The 26,042-nt window shown below is 39.6% G+C and overlaps 1 protein-coding gene and 1 pseudogene across 6 annotated transcripts in view; both read left to right on the top strand.

The window, feature by feature from the left end:
- LOC105479465 (potassium voltage-gated channel subfamily Q member 5) overlaps window positions 1-26,042 on the top strand; it is a 566,685-nt gene that overhangs the window by 334,782 nt on the left and 205,861 nt on the right. The window lies entirely within an intron of this gene.
- On the top strand, window positions 1,298-24,059 carry LOC139363370 (lysine-rich nucleolar protein 1 pseudogene; annotated as a pseudogene).

The following is a 26,042-nucleotide window of genomic DNA, read 5'->3' as shown; positions in this document are numbered from 1 at the left end:
AGACCAGAGGCTCCCGGGGACTTATTCCTGTATATCCCTATGAGCAATGGCTTAGTATTTACTAATTCAGTGTTTGTAGTGACTTTACAGAACATAACTGCCACTGCAAATAATGAGAATTGGCTGTATCTCCTTCTGTTTTTTCCTTTCCTAGAAGCCATTTTCTCAACATTTCATCATGAACCATTATGGCCTCATCGGGAATGTGAAATGTGTCATCTGAGCAGATGTTCTTATTGTTTTCCCATCCACTGACCCACAGCATCAAACAATTTGCAGGCGAAAAGTGGCCCTGTCGTCTCCAGAGTTATTATCCATTTTATTTTTAAATCCAAACTTCCACAATCAAGCTGCTATTAAGGTTTATCCTATTAGCATTTACATTTTTAGGAAATGCTTATTACTGGGTTAAGCACAAAAAAGTCATATTGCTTGAAAAGTGCTATTTGTGAAACAGAGTGGCCCACTTTGTCTATGTGTAACAGGATCTGCTGCACATTTTTACGTGGAATAATATTGTCATGGATTCAGACATATCTGGAAGTGCCATTTGTGTTTTTGCAGATCAACCTCTTGGTTTTACAGAAGAGAGATGCCAGTCCCAGGAAGGTTAAAGTGCCTGCCCAAGGCCATGTGCTGGGGTAGAGGGTGAGGTGCTGCCCTCCAGTCAAGTTAGAGCACTTCCCACCATCAACCACCACGAGGTCCTGAAGCCAAATACAGAAGAGAGCATATATTTTTATTACTTTGAGATATCATCCTGAGCTCAAGAAGAATTTCTTGTTGCTGTCTCAAAAATACATTACTTTTCTTATTCATTAGTTTAGGCACTTTATGACTAGCAGTCAAATATTCCCAATAAGGTTCGAATCAAAAATTTTATTTTGTTTTTGTATTATAAAAAGAAAAGCAAGCTACGCGTGGTGGCTCATGCCTGTAATCCCAGAACTTTGGGAGGCTGAGGCAGGTGGATCATCTCAGGTCAGGAGTTCGAGACCACCCTGGCCAATATGGTGATACGCTGTCTCTATTAAAAATACAAAAAAAAAAAATAGTTGGGCATGGTGGCAGGCGCCTATAATCCCAGCTATTCAGGAGGCTGAGGAAGGAGAATCTCTTGTACCCGGGAGGCAGAGGTTGCAGTGAGGTGACATCACACCACTGCACTCCAGCCTTGGTGACAAGAGTGAAACTCCATCTCAAAAAGGAAGAAAGGAAGAAAGAGAGAGAGAAAGAGAGAGAAAGAGAGAGAGAGAGAGAGAGGGAGGGAGGGAGGGAGGGAGGGAGGGAGGGAGGGAGGGAGGGAAGGAAGGAAGGAAGGAAGGAAGGAAGGAAGGAAGGAAGGAAGGAAGGAAGGAAGGAAAAAAGAAAAGAAAAGCGACATTTTAAAAGGTATCCTCTTAAATTTGTGGTGACCCTCAAATATGTATGCTAAAACTTAACTTCCATTATGGAAACAGAAACACTGGTTCAACTTAAAATCTATGGCTGGATCATGAGCGCGGCAGTGAGAGGCATTGTGAGATAGGGCCAAATGCTTCGAGAATTTACTCCATACAGACTGTGTTTGGAAACCCAGCACTTCCTCTGTGACTCAATAACTGGCACAGGTGGTGGACAGGGACTACCAACAGCTGATTTCAATAAAAGTTACCCAATTACACCTTGAAGACCTGTTGTTTCTGGAGGGAGTTGGAGGAATTAAGGAATGTGGACTGAGTTTTTAAAATATATCTTATAGAAGTCAGAGGAAGATATAGAAGGACAAGAGTATACTCAAGATACAATATATTCTTCTACTGTACTTTTTGTTACATGGAACAGAATTTTAGCATTGGATCCCTTCAGTCGTGACAAAGGAGAAGGTCCATGGTTATAAAGTTTTCCATTAGACTCTCCTCATACATAGGAAATGAACTTCCATAAATTTAATGATAAGACTCTTAGGGTTTTATTCTCCCATTTTATGACCCTATTTAGGATAGAAACACATTTCTTGCACTATAAAAATTTTAGTCAGTAAATTTTTCATGTTCTTACAGTGATTTGATAATCAGTCTGCACACCCCTCTTATGCAATGACTTTTGATCAGTATAGTGAAATATAATGGCATTATGTAATTTTAAGATGTACCTCTTAAAGACAAAAAAATCCCTTTATTTAATTCAAGATAAATAAATCAATGAGGAAAATGTATGGTGAAAAGTTTGGGCATATATTAGTTATCTTTCAATATATTTTTCATTGTTTTCTTTTTATTTCCTTCAACCATATGATACAATCAACAGATATTTGTTGAGTGTTTTGATGTTTTCAGATCTATGCTATGCATTACAAGGGTCTCAAAAAGGAATGAAGAACAAAGTCGCTACTCTCAAGAATGTAGAGTTTTTCACACAAGGTTCTAAAAACCATTAAAGTCACTTAAGATATCAATAAGGTGAATAGGATGATGTTCCTGGATGCAAATTTTAGAAATGTGGCATACTAAAATCTTCCCCTGGAACTTCACCATTCACACCTAAGAAGTTAAAGGTGTCTCAGTAGGGTCTCACTATGTTGTCCAGGCAGGTCTCACTTCTGGCCTCAAGAGATCCTCCCACCTTGGCCTCCCAATGTAGTGATGTTACAGGCATAAGCCACTGCACCTGACCCATTTTCTCCTTCTGAAAACTCTTTTGGATTTCAGGATACCATGTTCTTTGGATTCTCCCCGCCTTGCCCTGACCTTCCTTCTTGACCCTCACTGTCTCTTCCTCTTTTGCAGGGCCACTTCTCCTTAGGGACCCCAACACAACCAAGTCTCAAAATTGGACATCTGATATATGTGACAAAGATATGTTTTCATTTATATAAAATGTGAATAGAAACTTACACACACACAAACACACACACACACACAGTGTCTCAGAAGTTCTGCAACAAAGAAATCCAGTTATTGTCATTGAACCCAGAACTCCCTAAATGTGTTTGACAGAGAAACTTTTTCTTGAGACAGATCTATAAAAATCTCTTGGGATAGTGATGTTCTATGGAAAACAATCTGGGAAATACTGAATTAGAGAACCATATGAGACATTTTATTATTAAAATGCAAACTCAAAGTGCTGAAAGTGTAGAGAAGAGAAATATCATTATGATCTAGGTAGGTGAAGAACAGAATCTCAAAGGAGGTTAGACTTTTAAAGAAATAAGTGGGGAAAAAAAACAGAACATTGTGATGAGGAGGGGGAGCTCAGATTATATCCCCCAAATTGATGATATTGGTTATTTGAAAGAGGAAGGCAAAGGTGTAGACAATGATTACTGGGGATTTTGACTTTCTAAGTTATACATTTCTATATTGTTTATGTACTTGTTTTTACAATAAATGTGGCTTATTCTTATAATCTGGAGACAGTTTCCTAAAAATAACTAAGTTTATGTATCAGATTAACCAGTGATGTATATAGCCCTTACTTCCACAATTATCCATATATACATATATGCAATATTTACAAACATAGAGATGTACAAATATAATATCTTGGCCAAAAATAATTGAAGCATCGAAGTCAACCTACATTGTAATCTTGGGCAGCACCTGTTGTTTATTCGTCTCTCAAGTGTGGCTGACTTCAGGGATGAGAATAAACAATGTGATCTCTTACTAAGCTTCCCTTTGGACTAGTCATCCAATTGGTATGTGATGACTTTATACCTGAAACTAAGGAGTTGAGGAATAAGCTGAAAATAGCCAACTTGAGTTTCCTAAGTACAGTTTGGCTTCTGTAAGAACTGTTTGGTTGCTCCTCAATTTCAGTGTATTTATTTTTTTAAGTATATTTATTTTAAAAGTGGTAAATTCAGGTATTACTTAATAATTAAGAAGTTACTTATGCCCAAACACAAGATATGTTTACAACCAAATTTGAAAGTAATTGAACTGATAACCCTGTAGACAAAGGAGCTGTGTTATAATAAATATTATTGTCAGCTTTCCCTCGTCTTAAGATTTGTTGAATCTTGAAAGAAGATATGCATGAACTTTGTGTTGGGTATATATAAATGTATACACATATATACATAGCAACGTCTAAGCACAATACAGGTGTAACATGTAAGGTTGGGCCAGGTAAACTTGCTGAAATTCAGTTGTTTCTGACCTACAATAATGGCAATTTCATATGGTTGAACCTAATGATTTGCCTCAGTCATTAGTTAGTGACACCTCCTCCCTTAGGTAGAGTTTGCCAATTGTGTTGGGATGGTATTTTCACTCTTGTAACATTCCCAGCTTATATCAGAATTCCCTTCATCTTGCCTCCTCTACTTTTATATTATTCTATTCTGTCATTTTTCACCTAGATATGACTGGACAGATTGTTTACTTATAGCAGTCCCTATATGCTAATCCATTTCTTGGTCAACAAATTCTCAAACATCATTCCTTAAAGGTCAAAGAAAATCCCTGTGTTGAGTTCAGTATCATGTATATAGAATTAGTCAACTATTGCTGCTCTTTCCCTATTACCTATCCCTATTTCTGTTACTGTTGATGTTGTCTGGGAGTATCTAAACACTCCCAGCAATTCAGGTACTTAAGAGGACTGTCTGGATAATAATGTCTGATTATCTGATGTTAACTTCTGAACCTGTTGGCAGGAGTCCTAAGGCCTGCATAGAAGACTGGCTCCAGCACAAATGCTATCAAGAAAATATTCCCATTGGGTGCAGGTGGCTCATCCCTTTAATCCAAATCACTCAGGAGGCTGAGGTGGGAGGATTCCTTGGGGCCAGGAGTTTGAGACCAGCTTGGGCAACATAGAAAGACCCTATCTCTAAAAAAATAAAATAAATTAGCAGGGCATGGTGGTGTGCACTAGAAGTTCCAGTTATGCCAAAGGCTGAGGTGAGAGGATCTCTTGAGCCCAGGAGTTCAAGGCTGCAGTGAGCTGTAATCACACCACCGCACTCTAGCTTGGATGACAGAGAAAGACTCCATCTCTAAAAATACAGTAAAAGACAAAAAAGAAACTACTCCCACATAATTCAAACATGCTTATTACTATTTTGATTCCTATAGTTTATTCTTCCTTGCCCCTCACTATGATTACAGATCAAAATAACTACCAGCTTCAGTGGATTAAGTATCTAAACCTTGATATGGCTGACCAATAGTTTCATTACTTCCATGTGTGTATTACATATGCACAAGTATTCAATACTGATACAATAATCTATAAATAGAAAATTGCAATAATTTTCTATATGCAGTTTCAGTAGTACCAAAGCTAATTACAAGTTGAGAAGAATTTGACTTTATAAGAGGTACTAAATATGATCTAGTGAATTCTGTGGCAGACATTTTCAAGTAGAAACAGGGACAATCTCTTGTTATGGCTTCTTGATGGTGTCAAAGACTGTATTGCCTTTCTAGCTACTGGTAAAGAAATTCTCTAACCCCAACCAACAAGTGCCACGGCTCCTACCTCTGCAAACTGCTGTCAATCTGAAGGCAATCTGCCATGCCAGAAAGCCAGTTTTCAGAATCATCCTTCAGAAATCTAATATGGAAATAGTCTTGTAAAGACTTGCATTATCTATTTACTGGTGAATAGATTTACTTGCCTTAAATATAGCAATTAACCAATACAAGTCAACAATCATTGAGCTGCTTTTTTTTTTCTTTATTTCTTCTGAAAAACAAAGAGAATACATGTGCAGAACACGCTGTTTTGTTACATAGGTATCCGTGTGCCATGGTGGTTTGCTGCATCTATTGACCCATCCCCTAAGTTTGCTCCCCTCACCCCCCACCCCTCAACAAGCCTTGATAGGTGCCGTTCCCCTCTCTGTGTTCATGTGTTCTCAGTGTTCAACTCCCACTTATGAGTGAGAACATGTGGTGTTTGATTTTCAGCTCCTGTGTTAGTTTGCTTTTTAAGAGCTGCTTCTTTGTATAAGTGCCTGGAGGTTAACACAAGTGTCTAGTAGGTGTTCAATAAATTTTTCTTCCATTAAATTAAAAGAAGTAAAATAAAGGCCTAATCTCAAGGGCACTATAATCCTCTCATAAGAATACAGTGTGTTTGTATAACATTTTTATTTCATCACCTACATAATCGAATCCTATCTACACACAGCATGTACTAGACTTCATTTTACCAGTGAAGAAATTGAAGCTAACAGTAGATCAGAGATTTGTCCAACAGTTCCAACCTAGGAAGCAGTGAAACTAAACTAAACTCTAGGCCTTCTAATGTGTAATTCAATGATAGTTCTACCAAATCTCCCTGGTTCACTAAATCAAACTGAAAAGGAAACACTTTGGCTAACAGAGGAAAACCATAACCACATTCACTGATGTCCCAAATGGGTTGAAAAATGAGTCCCACTTTCTGTAATGAATGGCCCTCAATTAATAATTTATTGGTTATAGTTTATAGGGTTGTCATAGTCATATCACATTGATACGCCTATAAATGTTTTACCATTAGTAAAAAGAAAATTTCAAGATTTGGGAGTCATGGGAAATCTTTGCATCTTCCTCTGAATTTACTGTGAACCTAAAACTTCTCTAAAAAAACCTAAGTCACTCAAAAGAAAAATATGGGCCAACAATAGTTTTTTAAAGATGCCATGGATTTTTTTGTCAAGCATTTTGAATTTTTCTTTTACTGGAGGGAAAAGATTTTGTAGAAATCCTTTGAAAGGCTGAATTATTATGGAAAATAATTTTGAACTTCAAGAACATTAAATTGCTTTGTTTCCCAAAGCTTCGTGGCAAAAAAAAGAAATGCTCTGGAAAACTTTTCAAGCACTTAGAATTTTACAGTGATGTAAAAGTTGTCTGACACCCTTTATGGGTAATAGTACCTGGTTAATTTTCTGTTGCTTTTCTTTGAATTACGGTTTTCCACCAAGCAACATTAAACGGGGAAGACAAAGATCAAATACTCTTCTGATCGACTGATGCTCATTTTATCTAATATAAATGACAAAAATGGAATAGTGAAGAACAGAAACAGTTTTTCTGTCACTTGCAGATTGGTATTGGGAACTTGGTTCTGCCAAAGAAATTATGAAATATGTAACATCTCTATCTGCCTCTATTTTTCCTTTGGTTATTTTTGTATTTAAAGAGACACAAACATTCAATAGTGTACAAAAATTTTTCCCACGTTTTAAATTTATTTTTGAATGATAACCTTTAAATTCACAATAAGTTCTGACATAAAAGTACATTTATGATGGGCCCTTTATCATGAGGACTTGAGTAGGAGGAGACATACGCTGAAAACCTTGCTGAGGGAGAATTAACATTATCTTGCCAGATGAGAGGAGAAATCACATTCTAGCCCTTCGTAATACTCTAAACCAAGGGTTAGCAACCTGTGGACCAAATCCAGCTTTCCACTTGTTTTTGTAAATGAAGTTTTATTAGAACATAATTACACCTATTCATTTACAGTTTATAGCTGCTTTTGCACTACAACTGCAGTGCTGAGTAGCTGCTAGAGAGACCACATGGCTCACAAAATCTAAAATATTTACTATCTGGTCCTTTACAGAAAAAGTTTGTCCACCCCTGCTATAAATCTTTCTCTCTTCCCTTCCTCTCCTACAGATGGCAATAACTAGTGGCACAAAAAAAAAAAAGAAAAGAAAGAAAGAAAGAAAGTCTAGACTCTCTTATGGCAAGAAGTGGAAAATAACGCATTTTTTTCTGGATTGTGCAGGTGATACTTCTGGAACCCTGCCAGCCTCGTGCATTTTCAAGGGCCCAGGAATCGGAAGCCATTTCTGACTCTTTGACAGCATAGCCCTCCTCCCACTACTCTCTAAATAGAAGCATTGACATCAGAGTATCCTAAAACAACTGAATATGGGACATGTTTATTTAGTGCATCCCTGTCAGCTTACTAATTAGAAAACTGAGTTATGTTTCTCTTTTAAAAAATAGGACAGGTGCCCATGAAAACTGAAAATTTAGGGCAAACTATCTATGCTAATAACACTTTCTACTTTTTTTTTTTTTTTTTAAGATGGAGTCTTTCTCTGTCATCCAGGCTGGAGTGCAATGGCATGATCTAGGCTCACTGAAACCTCGGCCTCCTGGGTTCAAGCAATTCTCCTGCCTCAGCCTCCTGAGTAGCTGGGACTACAGGTGCATGGCACACCCAGCTAATTTTTTGTATTTTAGTAGAGACAGGGTTTCACTGCGTTGCCCAGGCTGTTCTCAAACTCCTGAGCTCAGGCAATCCACTCGCCTCGGCTTCCCAAAGTGCTGGGATTATAGGCGTGAACCACCACTCCCAACCCTAACACTTTCTACTTTACATCTCCCAATGCCATTTAATATGTTTTAGTTTCAACTATGCACCTAAAACAGTAATAACAAAATTTAAGTAAACATCTCTAGAACTTTCAGTGAAGAATAAAATATTATGTTAGGTAAAGCCACATTTTTGTCTTTCTTTTTATCATCCTAATATGTTTCTATCTACATAAAATCATCAACTTCAATTGTTTTGGTCACAAAAAAAAAAAAGCTTGATGCTTATCTATATATAGCAGCAGCAAGAAAAAACATACCTTTTTTCTTTACTTACCAGACCCCAGAGGAGTGACTACAGCTTTAAAGCTAACTGTGAATATATTTTTGGAGAGAGGAAGTTTGTGTTGTCTAGTGTCCATCGCTTGCCAACTTTTCTGATCTATAAAATACTCCAGTGACTTCACACACTGATGCTGGCTTTCAGCTTTCTTTTAGCTCTGGTCACCAAGAGCAACAAGTGCCATTGTAGGTCAATCCCTAGCGAAACATCTATCTTCTCTATTCCTTGGGCAGGTACTTTCATGTGTAGTAGTTTCAGAGTTTATGGTTATTACTCTCTGGAGACCATCTGTCTGCTGGGTTTATTTTTTCCTGATGTTGTACCACATCATAAAGTCTACTGCCAAGAGTACTTTACTCAAGAAGATTTTGTTTTCTGCTGTTTTAGTCACTTCACTACTTTATTTCTGTAGGCCAAATCGAGTGGAGAAAATCAGTAGCAATTCCCCGCTCCATAGGCCCTATAGCATAACCTGGCTCAGTTTGGTTGCAAATTCTTATTTTGTGATTGCTTTAAAACATTCTCTCACACAAGAAGTGATGGGTCCTCTTGTATATATGTGTAACAAAGAGCTGCACTGAGATTTTCCATGAAATGTAAATGTGCTCAGAAAGCCTTTCCAGGTTTTTTAAAACAAGTGAATTACATAGGTCTAATCAGTTGAAAGTAACCAAAATTCATAATTGATTTTTATTAGTAAATATAGTACTTTGAAATAGATTTTTATGCTGCATTACCCATGGTTAACAAAAAAAATAGCTTTTTGTTTCCAGGGAAAAATAAGTTTAAGCTTATTTTTATCCTTTCTTACTTTAGTTCCCAATAATCATATTTAAATAAATGTACTCCAGAGTTTCTATTTTTCATTTTCAGATAATATAATGGTTATTATCATATAGTCACAGAAAATTGCAGTGATTAAGTTATTATTTGCCTAATAAATTTACAGCCTTTTTATGGAAAAATGATTCCGGCCAGACAACTGTTGTCAAACATCTTTTAATGTGTTTTCAACCTTTGTCATAGCTTACTTTCTTGCATAAACAGAGCCTTCTAAACAAAGCATGGAAAATTTAATCCACATAGATTCATATTATCACAACTATTACATTGGATTATTTTCCCCAGTGTCAGCATTGACATTAATCTCTTGAGAAGATAACTTTAAAAGGAACACTCACATAGATTTTACAAATGTCTCTTCCTCACCCTTACAAATAACTTTTATTTCATTCACGGCTATAATTAGCACTTCCTCTAAGGCAGCCCTTTTCTCGGTTGTGGATGGGCACACTGTGAATTCATTAGCATGGTAGCCAGGTCAGCAGAGTCATTAGTGGTCATTTTAATGATGACTTGGAATCCCTGCCTGGTCAATTTAACTGAGACTCATTCCCATGTACTGACTGCAGCCAAGAAGCTTCACAATATTACCCATTTATTTAGGCAGCTTCAAATAGTTTCCCAGGAACTGGAGTAACAAGAGGCTGAATGCAGACGTCTGTATGTCAAGAAGTTTCCATGACTAGTGAACCTTGAGCACTTCTCTGTACACATTCAAACCCAACTCTTACATTCGTTCTTCAAATGGGTTTGCTTAGACCAAGCCTGATTACTTGAACACCTTAAATTTTGCTGGGTATTGTTTCATGTTTTACATTTATAAGTGTTTTGCATTTTAAGCAGGGATTTTATATAAAAAACCAACATAATTCATTATCATAATTGTTATCCATGTTAGCGAAAACTTGTAAAATTATGTAGCAATTATTTGTCAATTGGGATTTTTAACTCTATTTGGTATTTATTTATTTATTTATTTATTATGTTAAAATACAGATTCTCATTTTGAGGCTATCTCATTTTATTCTTAAAACAATGCTAGAGGAGAGGTAGTGAGGATGTGGAAAGGAGGCCATGTACCTGGGACACAAAGAGTATGAGCTTGGGGATCAGCTGACATCTGACTTGCAGACTGTGGCAGGGGAAGTAGCACGCAGAAGCATCAAGTTTCATTATTATATCACGTTATTATGTTACAGCATGATATTGTGCAGGAAACAGAAACCAGGCGGACCTGCCTAGAAGGTCTACTCTGGAGAAATGGAAGAATTAATGTTCTAGTGAGGATCTTAAAAGCCAGATGAATGAGTTTGGGTGTGATAGCAAGGTAAAGGAACCATAAGTTTTAAAACAGGGAATTGGCATAATAAAAGCAGTTCCGTAGAAAGCAGGGGCCGGAAGGCCTATGCAGGCTGAAGTCCAAATGCACCATTGCTTTGGCTTGATGACTTTAGGGATTTGGGAATTTCACTTACAAATTCAATAAATGTCACCTCTTCAGTGAGAGAGACCTTCCATGACCACTCTGTCCATAAGTTCAACTCTCCCCGCTTCTGCATCCTATTCTCTTTCTCTGCTGTTTTTGTCTCCTTAGCAGTTATCACTTTCAAATACAGTATGCATTTTATTTAATAAAACGTTGTTTATGGCCCATCTTTCCTGCTATAATGTAAGTTCTGTAAGGGCAGGGATTTTTGTCTATTTATTCACTATTATACCTTCAGCACCTAGAACACTGCCTGGCACATAGTAGCCCCTGAATACTACATGTTGAATGCGTGAATGAATTGATTAGTACCTGAACTAAGTCCTATTCTTGATACTGGAAATAAAGTAGTAAATAAGAGACAAAAGTTTTCTGCTCTCGTGGAGGGTACATCTTAGTAGAGGATACCAAAATAAACCGAGCTGTAATTCCAAATGGTGCTGTTTGCTCAGAGGAAAATATAACAGAGTTAACAAGAATATAAAATATCAAATAAATGCTCTCCTGTTGCACACATTGAATATCTAACAGTCAAAAAGGCTGTTTTTGTTTCCAGTTTTGAATTCATTATTCCTGAACGATATACACTGGTTTTTTATCACAGTTATTTTTCCTGGAAAAGAAACAGAAACAGTTTGCAAAAGCAAGAACCTGACTGTGATAGATTTCTAAACTGTAGATATTCCATTCAGCAAGATCATTCCCAGTGATTCCATTCAGCCATGAACTGCATGTCCCATCTACCAGGATGAAAAACATCCTTTTCAACTGCCATCAAAAAGTAGAGACTTTTTCTTTGTTTTGACAGGCCAATATCTATTTGGTTCTTTCCACACTGAGTGAGTGTCTTCAAGAAACTCAGACTTCTGATAGGGACTCAGTGATGAGGCAACAATTAAGAAGAGTCTGGACTTTCCCATTCCAAGGCCTCTTCTCAAGGCAGTTGTGATCCTTTTAAAAAACCCAGACTGAAGTAAGTGGACAGAATAAGTACATAGATAAAGAAACACAAAAGTTAGGAATACAATTATTTTTATTGTTATACTTTAAGTTCTAGGGTACATGTGTACACGTGCAGGTTTGTTACATATGTATACATGTGCCATGTTGGTTTGCTGCATCCATTAACTGTCATTTACATTAGGCATTTCTCCTAATGCTATCCCTCCCCCATCCCCCATCCCCCGACCCCACAACAGACCCCACTGTGTGATGTTCCCCTTCCTGTGTCCAAGTGTTCTCATTGTTCAATTCCCACCTATGAGTGAGAACATGTGGTGTTTTTTCTTTTTCTATTGATTGGAATAGTTTCAAAAGGAATGGTACCTGCTCCTCTTCGTACCTCTTGTAGAATTCGGCTGTGAATCCGTCTGGTCCTGGACTTTTTTTGGTTGGTAGGCTATTAATTATTGCCTCAATTTCACAGCCTGTTATCGGTCTATTCAGGGATTCAACTTCTTCCTGGTTTAGTCTTGGGTGGGTATATATGTCCAGGAATTTATCCATTTCTTCTAGATTTTCTAGTTTATTTGTGGAGAGGTGTTTATAGCATTCTCTGATTGTAGTTTGTATTTCTGTGAGATCAGTGGTGACGTCCCCCTTATCATTTTTTATTGCATCTATTTGATTCTTCTCCCTTCTTTATTAATCTTGCTAGTGGTCTATCAATTTTGTTGATCTTTTCAAAAAACCAGTTCCTGGATTCATTGATTTTTTGAAGGGTTTTTTGTGTCTCTATCTCTTTCAGTTCTGCTCTGATCTTAGTTATTCCTTGCCTTCTGCTAGATTTTGAATTTGTTTGCTCTTGCTTCTCTAGTTCTTTTAATTGTGATGTTAAGGTGTCGATTTTAGATCTTTCCTGCTTTCTCTTGTGGGCACTTAGTGCTATAAATTTCCCTCTACACACTGCTTTAAATGTGTCCCAGAGATTCTTATTGTGTCTTTGTTCTGACTGGTTTCAAAGAACATCTTTATTTCTGCCTTCATTTCATTATTTACCCAGTAGTCATTCAGGAGCAGGTTGTTCAGTTTCCACATACTTGTGTGGTTTTGAGTGAGTTTCTTAATCCTGAGTTCTAATTTGATCACACTGTGGTCTGAGAGACAGTTTGTTATAATTTCTGTTCTTTTACATTTGCTGAGGAGTGCTTTACTTCCAACTATGTGGTCAATTTTGTAATAAGCGTGATGTGGTGCTGAGAAGAATGTATATTCTGTTGATTTGGGGTGGAGAGTTCTGTAGATGTCCATTAGGTCTGCTTGGTGCAGAGCTGAGTTCAAGTCCTGGATATTCTTGTTAACCTTCTGTCTCATTGATCTGTCTAATATTGACAGTGGGGTGTTAAAGTCTCCCATTATTATTGTGTGGGAGTCTAAGTCTCTTTGTAGGTCTCTAAGGACTTGCTTTATGAATCTGGGTGTTCCTGTATTGGGTGCATATATATTTAGGATAATTAGCTCTTCTTGTTGAATTGATCCCTTTACCGTTATGTAATGGCCTTCTTTGTCTCTTTTGATCTTTGATGGTTTAAAGTCTGTTTTATCAGAGACTAGGAATGCAACCCTGGCTTTATTTTTTCTGCTTTCCATTTGCTTGGTAGATCTTCCTCTATCCCTTTATTTTGAGCCTATGTGTGTCTCTGCACCTGAGATGGGTCTCCTGAATACAACACACTGATGGGTCTTGACTCTTTATCCAATTTGCCAGTCTGTGTGTTTTAACTGGGGCATTTAGCCCATTTACATTTAAGGTTAATATTGTTATGTGTGAATTTGATCCTGTCATTATGATGTTAGTTGGTTATTTTGCCCATTAGTTGGTGCAGTTTCTTCCTAGCATCAATGGTCTTTACAATTTGACATGTTTTTTCAGTGGCTGTTACCAGTTGGTTGTTCCTTTCCATGTTTAGTGCTTCCTTCAGGGTCTCTTGTAAGGCAGGCCTGATGGTGACAAAATCTCTCAGTATTTGCTTATCTGTAAAGGATTTTATTTCTCCTTCACTTATGAAGCTTAGTTTGGCTGGATATGAAATTCTGGGTTGAAAATTATTTTCTTTAAGAATGTTGAATATCTGCCCCACTCTCTCCTGGCTTGTAGAGTTTCTGCCGAGAGATCCGCTGTTAGTCTGATGGGCTTCCCTTTGTGGGTAACCCGACCTTTCTCTCTGACTTCCCTTAATATTTTTTCCTTCATTTTAACCTTGGTGAATCTGATATTATGTGTCTTGGGGTTGTTCTTCTCAAGGAATATCTTTGTGGTATTCTCTGTATTTCCTGAATTTGAATGTTGGCCTGTCTTGCTAGGTTGGGGAAGTTCTCCTGGATAATATCCTGAAGAGTGTTTTCCAACTTGGTTCCATTCTCCTTGTCACTTTCAGGTACACCAATCAAATGTGGATTTGTCTTTTCACATAGTCCCACATTTCTTGGAGGCTTTGTTCATTTCTTTTTACTCTTTTTTCTCTAAACTTCTCTTCTCACTTCATTTCATTAAATTTGATCTTCAATCACTGATACCCTTTCTTCCACTTGATCAAACAGGCTGTTGAAGCTTGTGCATACCTCATGTAGTTCTCATGCCAAGGTTTTCAGCTTCATCAGGTCATTTAAGGTCTTCTCTACACTGTTTATTCTAGTTAGCCATTTGTCTAATCTTTTTTCAAGGTTTTTAGCTTCCTTGCCATGGGTTTGAACATCTTCCTTTAGCTCAGAGAAGTCTGTTATTACTGATCTTCTGAAGCCTACTTCTGCCAATTCGTCAAAGTCATCTCCATCCAGCTTTGTTCCATTGCTGGTGAGGAGCTGCAATCCTTTGGAGGAGAAGAGGTGCTCTGCTTTTTAGAATTTTCAGCTTTTCTGCTCTGGTTTCTCTCTACCTTTGTGGTTTTATCTACTTTTGGTCTTTGATGATGGTGATCTACAGATGGGGTTTTGGTATGGATGTCCTTTTTGTTGATGTTGATGCTATTCCTTTCTGTTTTTTAGTTTTCCTTCTAACAGTCAGGTCCCTCAGCTGCAGGTCTATTGGATTTTGCTAGAGGTCCACTTCAGACCCTGTTTTCCTGGGTATCACCAGGAGAGGCTGCAGAACAGCAATATTGCAGAATAGTAAATATTGTTGCCTGATCCTTCCTCTGGAAGCTTCATCCCAGAGGGACATCTGGCTGTATGAGGTGTCAGTCGGCCCCTACTGGGAAGTGTTTCCCAGTTAGGCTACATGGGGGTGAGGGACCCACTTGAGGAGGCAAGTGTGTCCATTCTCAGATCTCAGACACCATGCTGGGAGAACCACTGCTCTCTTCAGAGTCATCAGACAGGGACGTTTAAGTATGCAGAGGTTTCTGTTGCCTTTGTTCAGCAATGTCCTGCTCCCAGAGGTTGAGTCTACAGAGGCAGGCAGGCCTTGTTGAGCTGCGGTGGGCTTCACCCAGTTTGAGCTTCCTGGCCACTTTGTTTACCTACTCAAGCCTCAGCAATGGTGGATGCCCCTCCCCGAGCCAGGCTGCCGCCTCACGGTTTGATCTCGGACTGCTGCGCTAGCAGTGAGCAAGGCTCCATGGGTGTGGGACCCACCAAGCCAGGCACGGGATATACTCTCCTGGTGTGCCATTTGCTAAGACCATTGGAAAAGCCCAGTATTTGGGAGGCAGTGTCCTGATTTTCCAGGTACAGTCTGTCATGGCTTCCCTTGGCTAGTAAATGGAAATCTCCCAACCCCTTGTGCTTCCTGGGTGAAGCGATGCCCTGTCCTGCTTCAGCTCGCCCTCCATGGGTTGCACCCACTGTCCAACCGGTCCCAATGAGATGAACCAGGTACCTCAGTTGGAAATGCAGAAATCACCCATCTTCTGTGTTGATCACGCTGGGAGCTGCAGACCAGAGCTGTTGCTATCTGTCCATCTTGGAACCAATCCCAACAATTTTTTTTAATAACAGTAAAAACAAGAAATGTGAAGCCCCAGAGAAGGCCTGTAAGAAGAGCAAGAAGTCAAGCACAGTGGCTCACACCCGTAATACCAGCACTTTGGGAGGCGAATGCAGGAAGATCACATTAGATCAATAGTTAGACCAGCCTGGGCAACACAGTGAGACTCTGTTGCTACAAAAATGTTTGTCTAAATAACCGGGCATGGTGGCATGTGCCTGTGGTCCTAGATACTTGGGAGGCTGAAGCAGGAGGATTGCATGAGCCCAGATGTTCAAGGCTGCAGTGAGCTATATGATCTGGCCACTGTACACCAGTGTGGGCAACAGAGCAATATGTTGTGACACATGCACCAAAAAAAACAGAAGCCAGAAAGAACATAGGAATAAACCAATCTTGTTCACACAGCAATTCTCCAAAGAACTCAGATTTTTTACTCTGTGTTTTTAAATATTGAGAAAATGGAAGACATGTAACTAACAGCATATTTTTAACAATTTAAAAAACCACAGTCATCAAGAGTAATTTCAAATGAGCTGAAAGCCAGATAAACCACAACATTCCCCTGTCCCCAAAAAGGACTTTTTAAAATTACAGGAATAGAGAAGAAATAATCCTACTTGTTGGTGGTCAGTATTGTTACATTAACACCAAGAGATCAGAGCTATTAAAATCCTAACCTATTCTTAATTTTCCATCAAAAAGCCTGATTTTCCACCACAAAATGCAAATGAAAACCACAATGATATTTCATCTCACACTAGTCAGAACAGCTAGTATTAAAAAGTCAGAAAACAACAGATGCTGGTGAGGCTGTGGAGAAAAGGGACCACTTATATACTATCAGTGGGAAGCTAAATTAGTTTAGCTACTACAGAAAGCAGTTTAGAGATTTCTTAAAGAACTTAAAACAGAGAGCTACCATTTGACCCAGCAATACCATTACTGGGTATATACCCAAAGGAAAATTGATCATTACACCAAAAAGACACATGTACTCCTATGTTCATTGCTACACTATTCACAACAGCAAAAATATGGAGTCAACTAGCTGCCCATCAATGGTGGATCGGATAAAGAAAATGTGGAGGCCAGGTACAGTGGCTCATGCCTGTAATCCCAGCACTCTGGGAGGCCAAGGCAGTTGAATCATGAGATCAGGAGTTCGAGACCAGCCTGGCCAATGTGGTGAAACCCCATCTCTACTAAAAATACAAAATATTAGCTGGGCCTGATGATGGGCACCTGTAATCCTAGCAGGAGGCTGAGGCAGGATAATCAGTTGAATCTGGCAGGCAGAGGTTGCAGTGAGCCAAGATCGCACCATTGCACTCCAGCCCAGGTGACAGTGTGAGACTCCATCTCAAAAGAAAAAAGAAAGAAAGAAAGAAAATGTGGAACACATATACCATGGAATACTACACAGCCATAAAAAAGAATGAAATTGGGGCCACAGTGGAGCAGGCTCTCACGTGGAGGTGGGGAAGTTTGGCCCATCGGAATGATCACCAAGACACACAAAGTAGACCTGGGCCCTGGGCTCCCAGAGAGAGAAAGAAGAAAGTGGTCAAAGAACCATAGACTCAATACTCAATTTTAAACAATGATGATTACTTTGCCAATGTTTCTCCTATAAAAGCCACACCCCCCTCTAAAAGTGTGGTCCATGGGAAGGTACCTGAGATGTCTCTAGTGAAGAAAAGAAGAAAAAGAAGGGTGTCAGCACCCTTTGCGAGGAGCACGTAGAACCTGACACGCTGCGTGCCAGACGGCCAGAGAAGTCACCCAGCCCCAGGAAGCAGGTGCTTGGTCGCTTGGAGTTCCTCTGTGGGGAAAAGAAAAAGAAGTCACCTCCAGCCATGTTCCATGCCTCTGGCGTGAAAACCTCCCCAGACCTCAGACAGGGTGAAGAGGAAACCACAAGAAGGAAACAAAGGGGGCCCAGGACCCCTCAGTCCAGGATCCTTGATTCTGCAAGGCTGGTGATGCTGCCAACACCTGCTCAGTGGGGAAGAAGGGTGAGGAACAGGCAACCTTGGGGCAGATAAGGGAAGCAGAAGAGCCCCAGGGAACACAGTGGGAAGGTGAAGAAGAAGAAAAAAAAATCCACCAGGAGGGAGACGCCCTCCCAGGCCACTCCAAGCCTTCCAGGTCCATGGAGAGCAGCCCTAGGAAAGGAAGTAAAAAGAAGCCAAAGTTGAGGATCCGGAATACATCCACCCCCATAGGAAATGGCCCTAAGGCCCCCGCAAAGAAAACGATGAAGTCCAAGAAGGTAGAGCAGCCAATCATTGAGGAGCCAGCTCTGAAAAGGAAGAAAAAGAAGAAGAGGAAAGAGAGTGGAGTAGCAAGAGATCCTTGGAAGGAGGAAACAGACACGGACTTAGAGGTGGTGTTGGAAAAGAAAGGCAACATGGACGAGGCGCACATAGACCAGGTGAGGCGAAAGGCCTTGCAAGGAGATATCCATCGCGAGTCAGGCAAAACGGAAGCTTCTGAAACCAGGAAGTGGAGGGGAACCCAGTTTGGCCAGTGGGATACTGCTGATTTTGAGAACGAGGAACAGAAACTGAAGTTTCTCAAACTTACGGGTGGCTTCAAAAACCTGTCCCCTTCGTTCAGCCGCCACCCCTCTCCACACTCCCCAGCACGATTGCAAGGCCCAACATGGCCCTCAGCAAGAAGGCGGCCGACAGCCTGCAGCAGAACCTGCAGCAGAACCTGCAGCAGGACTATGACCCGGCCTTGAGCTGGAAGTACAGCCGCGGAGCCAATCTCGACTTCTCCACCGCCCCCAACAAGATCTTTTATATTCACAGGAACACTTCCAAGTTAGTCAAGCTGGAAGATTAAACTCTAGAGTTTTGTCCCCTCAAAACTGCCACAATTGCTTTGATTATCCCATTTATGCTGGAGGTTACAAATTTTTTGTATGAAAAATCAGATCTTGGTAATGACCTTGAGCAGTAGGATATAAATAACTCCCATAAACTTAGCGTTCCAATAATGGAACACTAGGCATAAATGGGTTATTCAGTTGTGCTGATGAAAGCCATCTGGCAGTTGGCTCACACTGAACACCTGTGGAGACTAAGGACAAGGACAACTATCTTGATGGGCTTGGATGAATTGGGGAGAGGCAGCTTATGTTTCGGGAGCCAGGAGAACAAGTGAGTGGCTAAAACCTCCTGTTTTCTGTGTTAAACATTCCGTCCCTGTTTGAGACATCAGTGTGTACAGATGACCTTTGTTGAGTGTTTAGCAGGTGCTAGGCACATACTAGTGTTTTCCTTAATGTATTTAATCTTCATAATTATGAAATGGGTGCCATTATTATCCCCAACTTACAGATGAGGCAACTGAGATTCTGGGATAAAGTAATAAAATTCCCTGGGATCACCCAACCACTAAAAACAAACAAACAAACAAAAGAATGAAATCATGTCCTTTGTCCCAACATGGATGGAACAGGAGGCCAAAGTCCTAAGCAAATTAGTATAGGAACAAAAAAAAACAAATACCGAATGTTCTCACTTATACGTGGATGCTAAATGTTGAGTACCCATGGTCATAAACATGAGAATAACAGACACTGCTGACTACTAAAGGGAAGGGGAAGGAGAGGGGCATGGTTCAAAAAACTACCTACTGGGTACTGTGATGACTACCAGAGTGTAATATACCCATGTAATAAATCTGTACATGTACCCCCTCTATCTAAAATAAAACTTGGGGGAAAAAAAGCATGATTTTCTTTTTTTACACTAAAAGGGATTTTTTAAAATATGATTAAGAGAAACAATGAAAATATGAGATTGGAAAATTGTTGACTATTAATGAGTTCATATTTTTGCATCTAGATTTGTATCATAAGGCATCAAAGTATTCGAAGATGAAACTGAAGAACTTTCATTAATAATTTCTCATCATATTTTAGCTTTTACTTTAGGTTCAGGGGTATGATAAATTTTAATAAATCTTGAAAAAATGTAATGAATGACAAATGACCAGAGAGAGAAAAAATATCCTGAGTGTCAAAAAGGAGTAAAATAGGAGGCCCTGGGCTTTGTATATTGATAAGCTCAATAAGAATTCCTAGAAATATTCTAGACAGAATATTAAGCAAATGATTTATAATAAACTTGAGGGCTAGGCACAGTGACTCATGCTTGTAATCCCAGCACTTTGGGAGGCCGAGGCGGGTGGATCACTTCAGGTCAGGAGTTCAAGACCAGCCTGACCAACACGGTGAAGCCCCATCTCTACTAAAAATACAAAATTAGCCAGTCATGGTGGTACACGCCTGGAGTCCCAACTACTTGGGAAGCTGAGGCAGGAGAATCGCTTGAACCTGGGAGGCGGAGGTTGCAGTGAGCTGAGATCGCACTATTGCACTCCAGCCTAGACAACAAGAGCGAAACTCTCTCTCAAAAAAAAAGGAAAGAACAACCATCATTACTAGAAAATAACATAAATTCATTAAGAGCAAAAAAATTACATTACATAATGCTTATTTCTTATTTTGATAGGTTAACCAGATTGCTACATCAGGAGAATAGAGTAGATAATGTCTTGATTTCAGCAAAGTACTGATAAGTGCTTTATAATATCTTTGAGGGAAAGAAAGAGAAATTCAGGTAGGATGATAATAGTCTTGGGAGAAGAGGTTCCTGATGGGGGGGGCTCCAAAGTCAAGACATGGTGTTTGTAAAGAAATCTGAAAGATAAGGGTAGGACATTAGGAGGTTCTTGTTTAGGGAGTGGGTAGTTCATGCTAGGAATAAAAGAATCAAGATTACCATAGTAATATGTAAATGTAACAAATATAAAGGCTTTCCAGAAATCCAAGTGAGCAAAATCTACTCATTTTCATTTAAGTTCAATCTGAATCAATGGTGTCATTTAGTTCTTTAAAAAGAATGCAGCTTTAGATTGAATACTCCCATTTCAAAGAAAGAGTAGTAATACACAAAAACGCATCTTTATGGCTTTTGTTATTTGGTCAAATATATCCTGAATACCTTGTAACGTGCAGAAAACATCTGTGGCTGCTTACATAATATATGTAGTGTAAGTGGATGAAAATAAGCAAAGGTTTGTCTTCCCATTTAACTGAAAGTCCTGGTTAGGATGCGGACTATGCCTGAGTTCCCAGTTCCTGGTACAATGTAAATATTTGTGATTGATATAATACACCGAAAGTAAGATAATGATAGAACAGTGCAAAGAAATTGGGAATGAAGTTAACCCGTAAAAATGTATGCCAGAATGATCTGAGACACTATTACTATTGGTAATGTGGGTCCCAAATTCACCTTTGAGCCTCCTGGCAAGGAAACAAATATGCTAAAAGATCACAGTCTCCAAAACCTAAAACTTCATCCTCTTTGCCAGAAGCAACATGTTAATAGATTTTTCTTGCAGTAAAATCCTGAGAGAAATTTCTCACAGGATGCCTCATTGAGCAAATACAATGTGAAATACGGAGAAATTCTTAAAGTACAGTAAGCTGCTTAAATGTTTTTTACTCCTTCTTAAGGAAATAGCAGAAAATCCAATACAGTTTAGTGAAAGTAATTCCTTTAGGGACCAAAGTAGTAGGGTCCAAGTACACAGATTGCCAGTGGTCAGCTTGGCTCCAGGCCCCGTGGTGTGGTAAGAAAAGTATAAGAAAATAAGTGATTGCATATCCTTGAGACAGTCTTTTTTGAAACCAAACTTTTGCTGTAGCTGGGCAGTATCAAGTTTAAATCTGTATTCCCCCGCAAGAATGGAAAATGCAGATATTTACTGTTGGTGATTAAATGCCAATTCTTTTGCTTACACTGAAGAATGAGAATGAGTCTGAGTCCCACTTTGAGGGATACAGTAACAAACTGGGCAAAGGTAAAGAACAGTGACAAGGAGAATGACACATCAGGACATAATTTCGTATGTAAAGTAGACAGCAAACTGGGCTTGGTATATTGAATCTGAAGACCAACAGGGAAGTCATGATAAAACCAGCCTCAAACATCTGAAGAACTCTCTTAGGGAGGAAGGCGCACACGTCCTCTGTGGTCCAGAATCTGACCAACGAGTAAAGGTCCCAGACAAGGAGAACGAACTCAGGAGAAAATCATTTTCCAACAGTAGAGCTGTCTGCAACAGGGCTATGCCGCCGTAAAATGATGGGAGGGGCCCGATTGCTGGAGGGGTTTAGAGAGAGACTGCACAAGTGTCTATCAGTGATGTTTCAAAAATAATCCCTGTCCTCAAAGGGAGACTGAATCAGAAATCCTTCTGGCCACACGAATTCTCTGATCCTGGGGTGAGAAGGCATGCTCCATCTCTGTCTACGCAGAATCCACTCACTGCTCTGAGGGAAATCTCTTGAACTGTTTATGGGTTCTGTTGCCATCTCCTAGCTTGCTTACATTAGCCATAGTCCTCTAAAGAAACACTAAGCAAGCAGAAACCATGCTTTCCCATATCCTCCAATTTCCTTTTAACAACCCACATGTAAAATGCAACATTTCATTCTTTAAAAACTGTTTGCTGATGACACTATTTTTAAAATTTCACAGGCCGGGCAAGGGGGCTCACGCCTGTAATCCCAGCACTTTGGGAGGAGGAGGCAGGCGGATCACAAGGTCAGAAGATCGAGACCATCCTGGCTAACGTGGAGAAACCCTGTCTCTACTAAAAATATAAAACAAAACAAAACAAAATAAAAAAAATTAGCCAGGCGTATTGGGGGGCGCCTGTAGTCCCAGCTACTGGGGAGGCTGAGGCAGGAGAATGGCGTGAACCCAGGGGCGGAGCTTGCAGTGAGCGGAGATGGCACCACTGCACTCCAGCCTGGGTGACAGAGCAAGACTCTGTCTCAAAAAAAAAAAAAAACTTCACAGATTTCAGTGATAGTATTTATTGATTAGGGTCTTTGTTAATATTTAAGGTTCATTGCACTTTAAAAGCAGAATCGTGCAGTGTTCTAATCAAGTATTCCAAGTCACCACTAAAGATACCAAAAATGTCATATTTAATTTTTATTGCTTTGCAATGGAAGCTGGGGTGTGCTCTGAGTAGATCTCAGGTGCCAAATGCACTTCTCTTGTGGAAACATTATGCATAAAGGATATTTTGCAAAGTACCAAGTTTAGAAAGAAAGGTAAATTTAGGATGCCGGAAGAAATAAATGACTCTAGTACTTCTCTCTGTTGATGAAGTTTTGATTTCATTAGGTGGCCTGTCTTCCAGGCAAAGTGCTGTGCTGGGTCAGCTATAGTCTCTAATGTCAGCATGTACACTGCAGTCATCATAATTCATGAAACGCTCTCAAGGTCCCCTGTCAAATGCACTGAAGAGCATACTTCATCAAAGCAGTACTTTAAAATTTATGAAAAGTCAGAAGCAGGGTTGAATTTCCTTTGGAAGTTATTTCTGAAGAATTGTTTTCTTAAAATATTCTATATCTTCTTCCTGTTAGCATCTTTTATTTTAATCCCATGGTTCCATTCCATTTAAAACATTTCAGGGCCAAGCGCAGTGGCTCACGCCTGTAATCCCAGCACTTTGGGAGGCCGAGGCAGGCAGATCACAAGGTCAGGAGATCGAGACCATCCTGGCTAACACGGTGAAACCCCATCTTTACTAAAAATACAAAAAATTAGCCGGGTGTGGTGGCGGGCGCCTGTAGTCCCAGCTACTCGGGAGGCTGAGGCAGGAGAATGGCATGAACCCAGGAGGCGGAGCTTGCAGTGAACCGAGATCATGCCACTGCACTCCAGTCTGGGCGACAGAGTGAGACTCCATCTCAAAAACCAAAAAAAAAAAAAAATTTAAGATCTCCCCTCCCTCAAAACTTTCTTAATAAGTATAACTAACTTACATGGGCCATTATGCCATGGAATGCTTATAGTCTGCCAAAATGCTTGCAGAGAGCACCTTCTAGGTGGAAACGTGTGGTTGCTTCAATCAGCAAAGCCTACTCTGTTGATTTGCCTGTTGTATCACGCTAAGTTCAGGGAGATGTCTACTTGAAACCTCAGTTCCATTTCTCCTTTCTTCATTGCATCATTCACAATTGTTTGTGAGTGCCTGGGGATTGTGCATTTGTGTGCATGACAATGGGGTAACTTGCTATGGCTCATTCAGCAGAGCTTTTCTGAATGTTTTATTTTCACATCATTTTCATTCTTTCTAAATGAATCTGTGCTCGATGCACTAGTTCTGGAAGCTGGACATCATCTGTTATACAAGCACCCATGAGATTCCCAAGTCAAGCTTTTTGTCAAATTAAATCTGACAAATTGATTCTTAATTAACCCACAAGAAATGCTGATGATAGTTTTCTTGAGTAAACATAGAGTCCTTTGAGCTGGTAATATTTAAATTTTTCATAAATTTCCTTCTTTTTGTCTTACAATAATCAGTGCCTTCCAAATAAAAAGTTTTGGATAAAAGATCTAGATCAAAATGAATTTCCTCAGAAACAAAATATAAATGACGGTTTCAGGCAAAATAAAGGCCAATAGCTGTTCCAGACTAATTTTGAAGGAACATCCATCTTTTGATACGTCAGGATTAATATATACATGGAAAAACATTCATATTTTTTAAACTGATCATAAAGCTGACAGGTGCAAAAATGGTCCCTCTTCCAGCCCCATCTTACCAATTCTCAATTACAGATGTCTTAATTTTTATGTGTGTCATGGGCACTTTGGCAATCTTGTGGAAACGATGAACCATTCCTCAAATATATGTGACTACAAAAGGAAAAAATATGTTGAAATCTATTATTAAAACATTACACAAATTTGCAATATGGCGATGCATATGCTTCTTCATTATAAACAACCCCTAGCAGTGGGGCTAATTGCTACATAATCTTGAAATGATGAGCAAAATCAATATGCAAGATGAAACAATTAGGGTTTCATCTACAACTGTAAAATGGGATTTTAAAATCTGTAATTTTTGTGAGGAACAAAGTCACAAGTACTGCTAATACCATCATGATCTATTGCCGTGGTTAGTGAAAGATAAACACATAATTCTTCCCCCCTATGTTCACAACCCCCTAAATTTTACACACAGATCCCCTAGAGAACCATGGACTCCACATTAGGATAGTCTGATCCCAGTGACTCTTGCCTCTGCTTCTACTTGTATTCAACCACTAGAGGGGTGCACTGGGGTCATGGTCAGTCATCAGCATGCACGGGATCCTCAGAAGCAATGGTGTCAGCAGAACTACACACAAACCCCACTATGTCACTGCCAATGAGCCCAACATCTGAACACTGTCACCTTAGAGGGGTCACTCTGTGTCAGTTCAGTGTTTTCTCCAGCCAGAAAGTCTGCCTCTGGCAATGGTACCAAGAGCTAATTCAGAGCAGAATGTGTTCATTGTTCTCCATGATGTCATTTGCCAAATGAAAGAAGTGGTTCTAGAATATCCTCCATGCTTATTTACCAAAACTTTATATGCTTTGTCTGCGCTGTCAGGATAACATATTCCATACATTTACTTCTTCTGGGGGGGTGGAAAATACTTCCATATCTCCAGCTAGAATTTGTACCTGAGATTTAAATCCACATTTCCACTTGGATGTCTAAAACTAGATTTATCCTCTTCTCCCCAAAACCAGTTTCTCCTTCTGACTTTGACTTTTCTTCTCCTAACTTTTATGGTCATCTCAGACTTTCCAGCCACCACACCCACTTTCAAGACTCTGCTCCTCAATTTACAGCATCCCTTCAGTCTCCCTCTTTATTCCATTCTCATTTCTACTATGTTCATTTACAGCCTAACCTGGATTCACTGTTACCCTTGTTCCTGCCTCTCATGACTCAGATCCATTCTTTACACACTGCTGCCAACTTAATTTTCCCAGAAGGCAACTCTGATGACCCTTTTATCCTATCCAGAAATCTTCAATGGCTCCCCATTTTCTACTGAACTAAATGCAGACTCTGCCCTATAAGCCTCTCCTCCACTTGGCTCCAGACTCCCAGTTCAGCCACCTGTTTCACCCTGTTCTGCAAACTTTGATAATTCTTGTTCCATGAAACAGAGAGCAAATAACTTGCCTCATTCGTTTTCTGACTTGCTGCCTTTCACATTTTGTACCCTCCTTGTAGGATTCAAATATTGACGAAGAAGAAACTAGCAATAAGGTGTATTTTGAACACAGACATAGA

The sequence above is a fragment of the Macaca nemestrina genome, chromosome 5, assembly GCF_043159975.1.
Source record: "Macaca nemestrina isolate mMacNem1 chromosome 5, mMacNem.hap1, whole genome shotgun sequence".
NCBI lineage: Eukaryota > Metazoa > Chordata > Mammalia > Primates > Cercopithecidae > Macaca > Macaca nemestrina.
The sequence above is the reverse complement of the archived record's forward strand: the minus strand, read 5'-3'. Positions and strand labels throughout refer to the sequence as shown.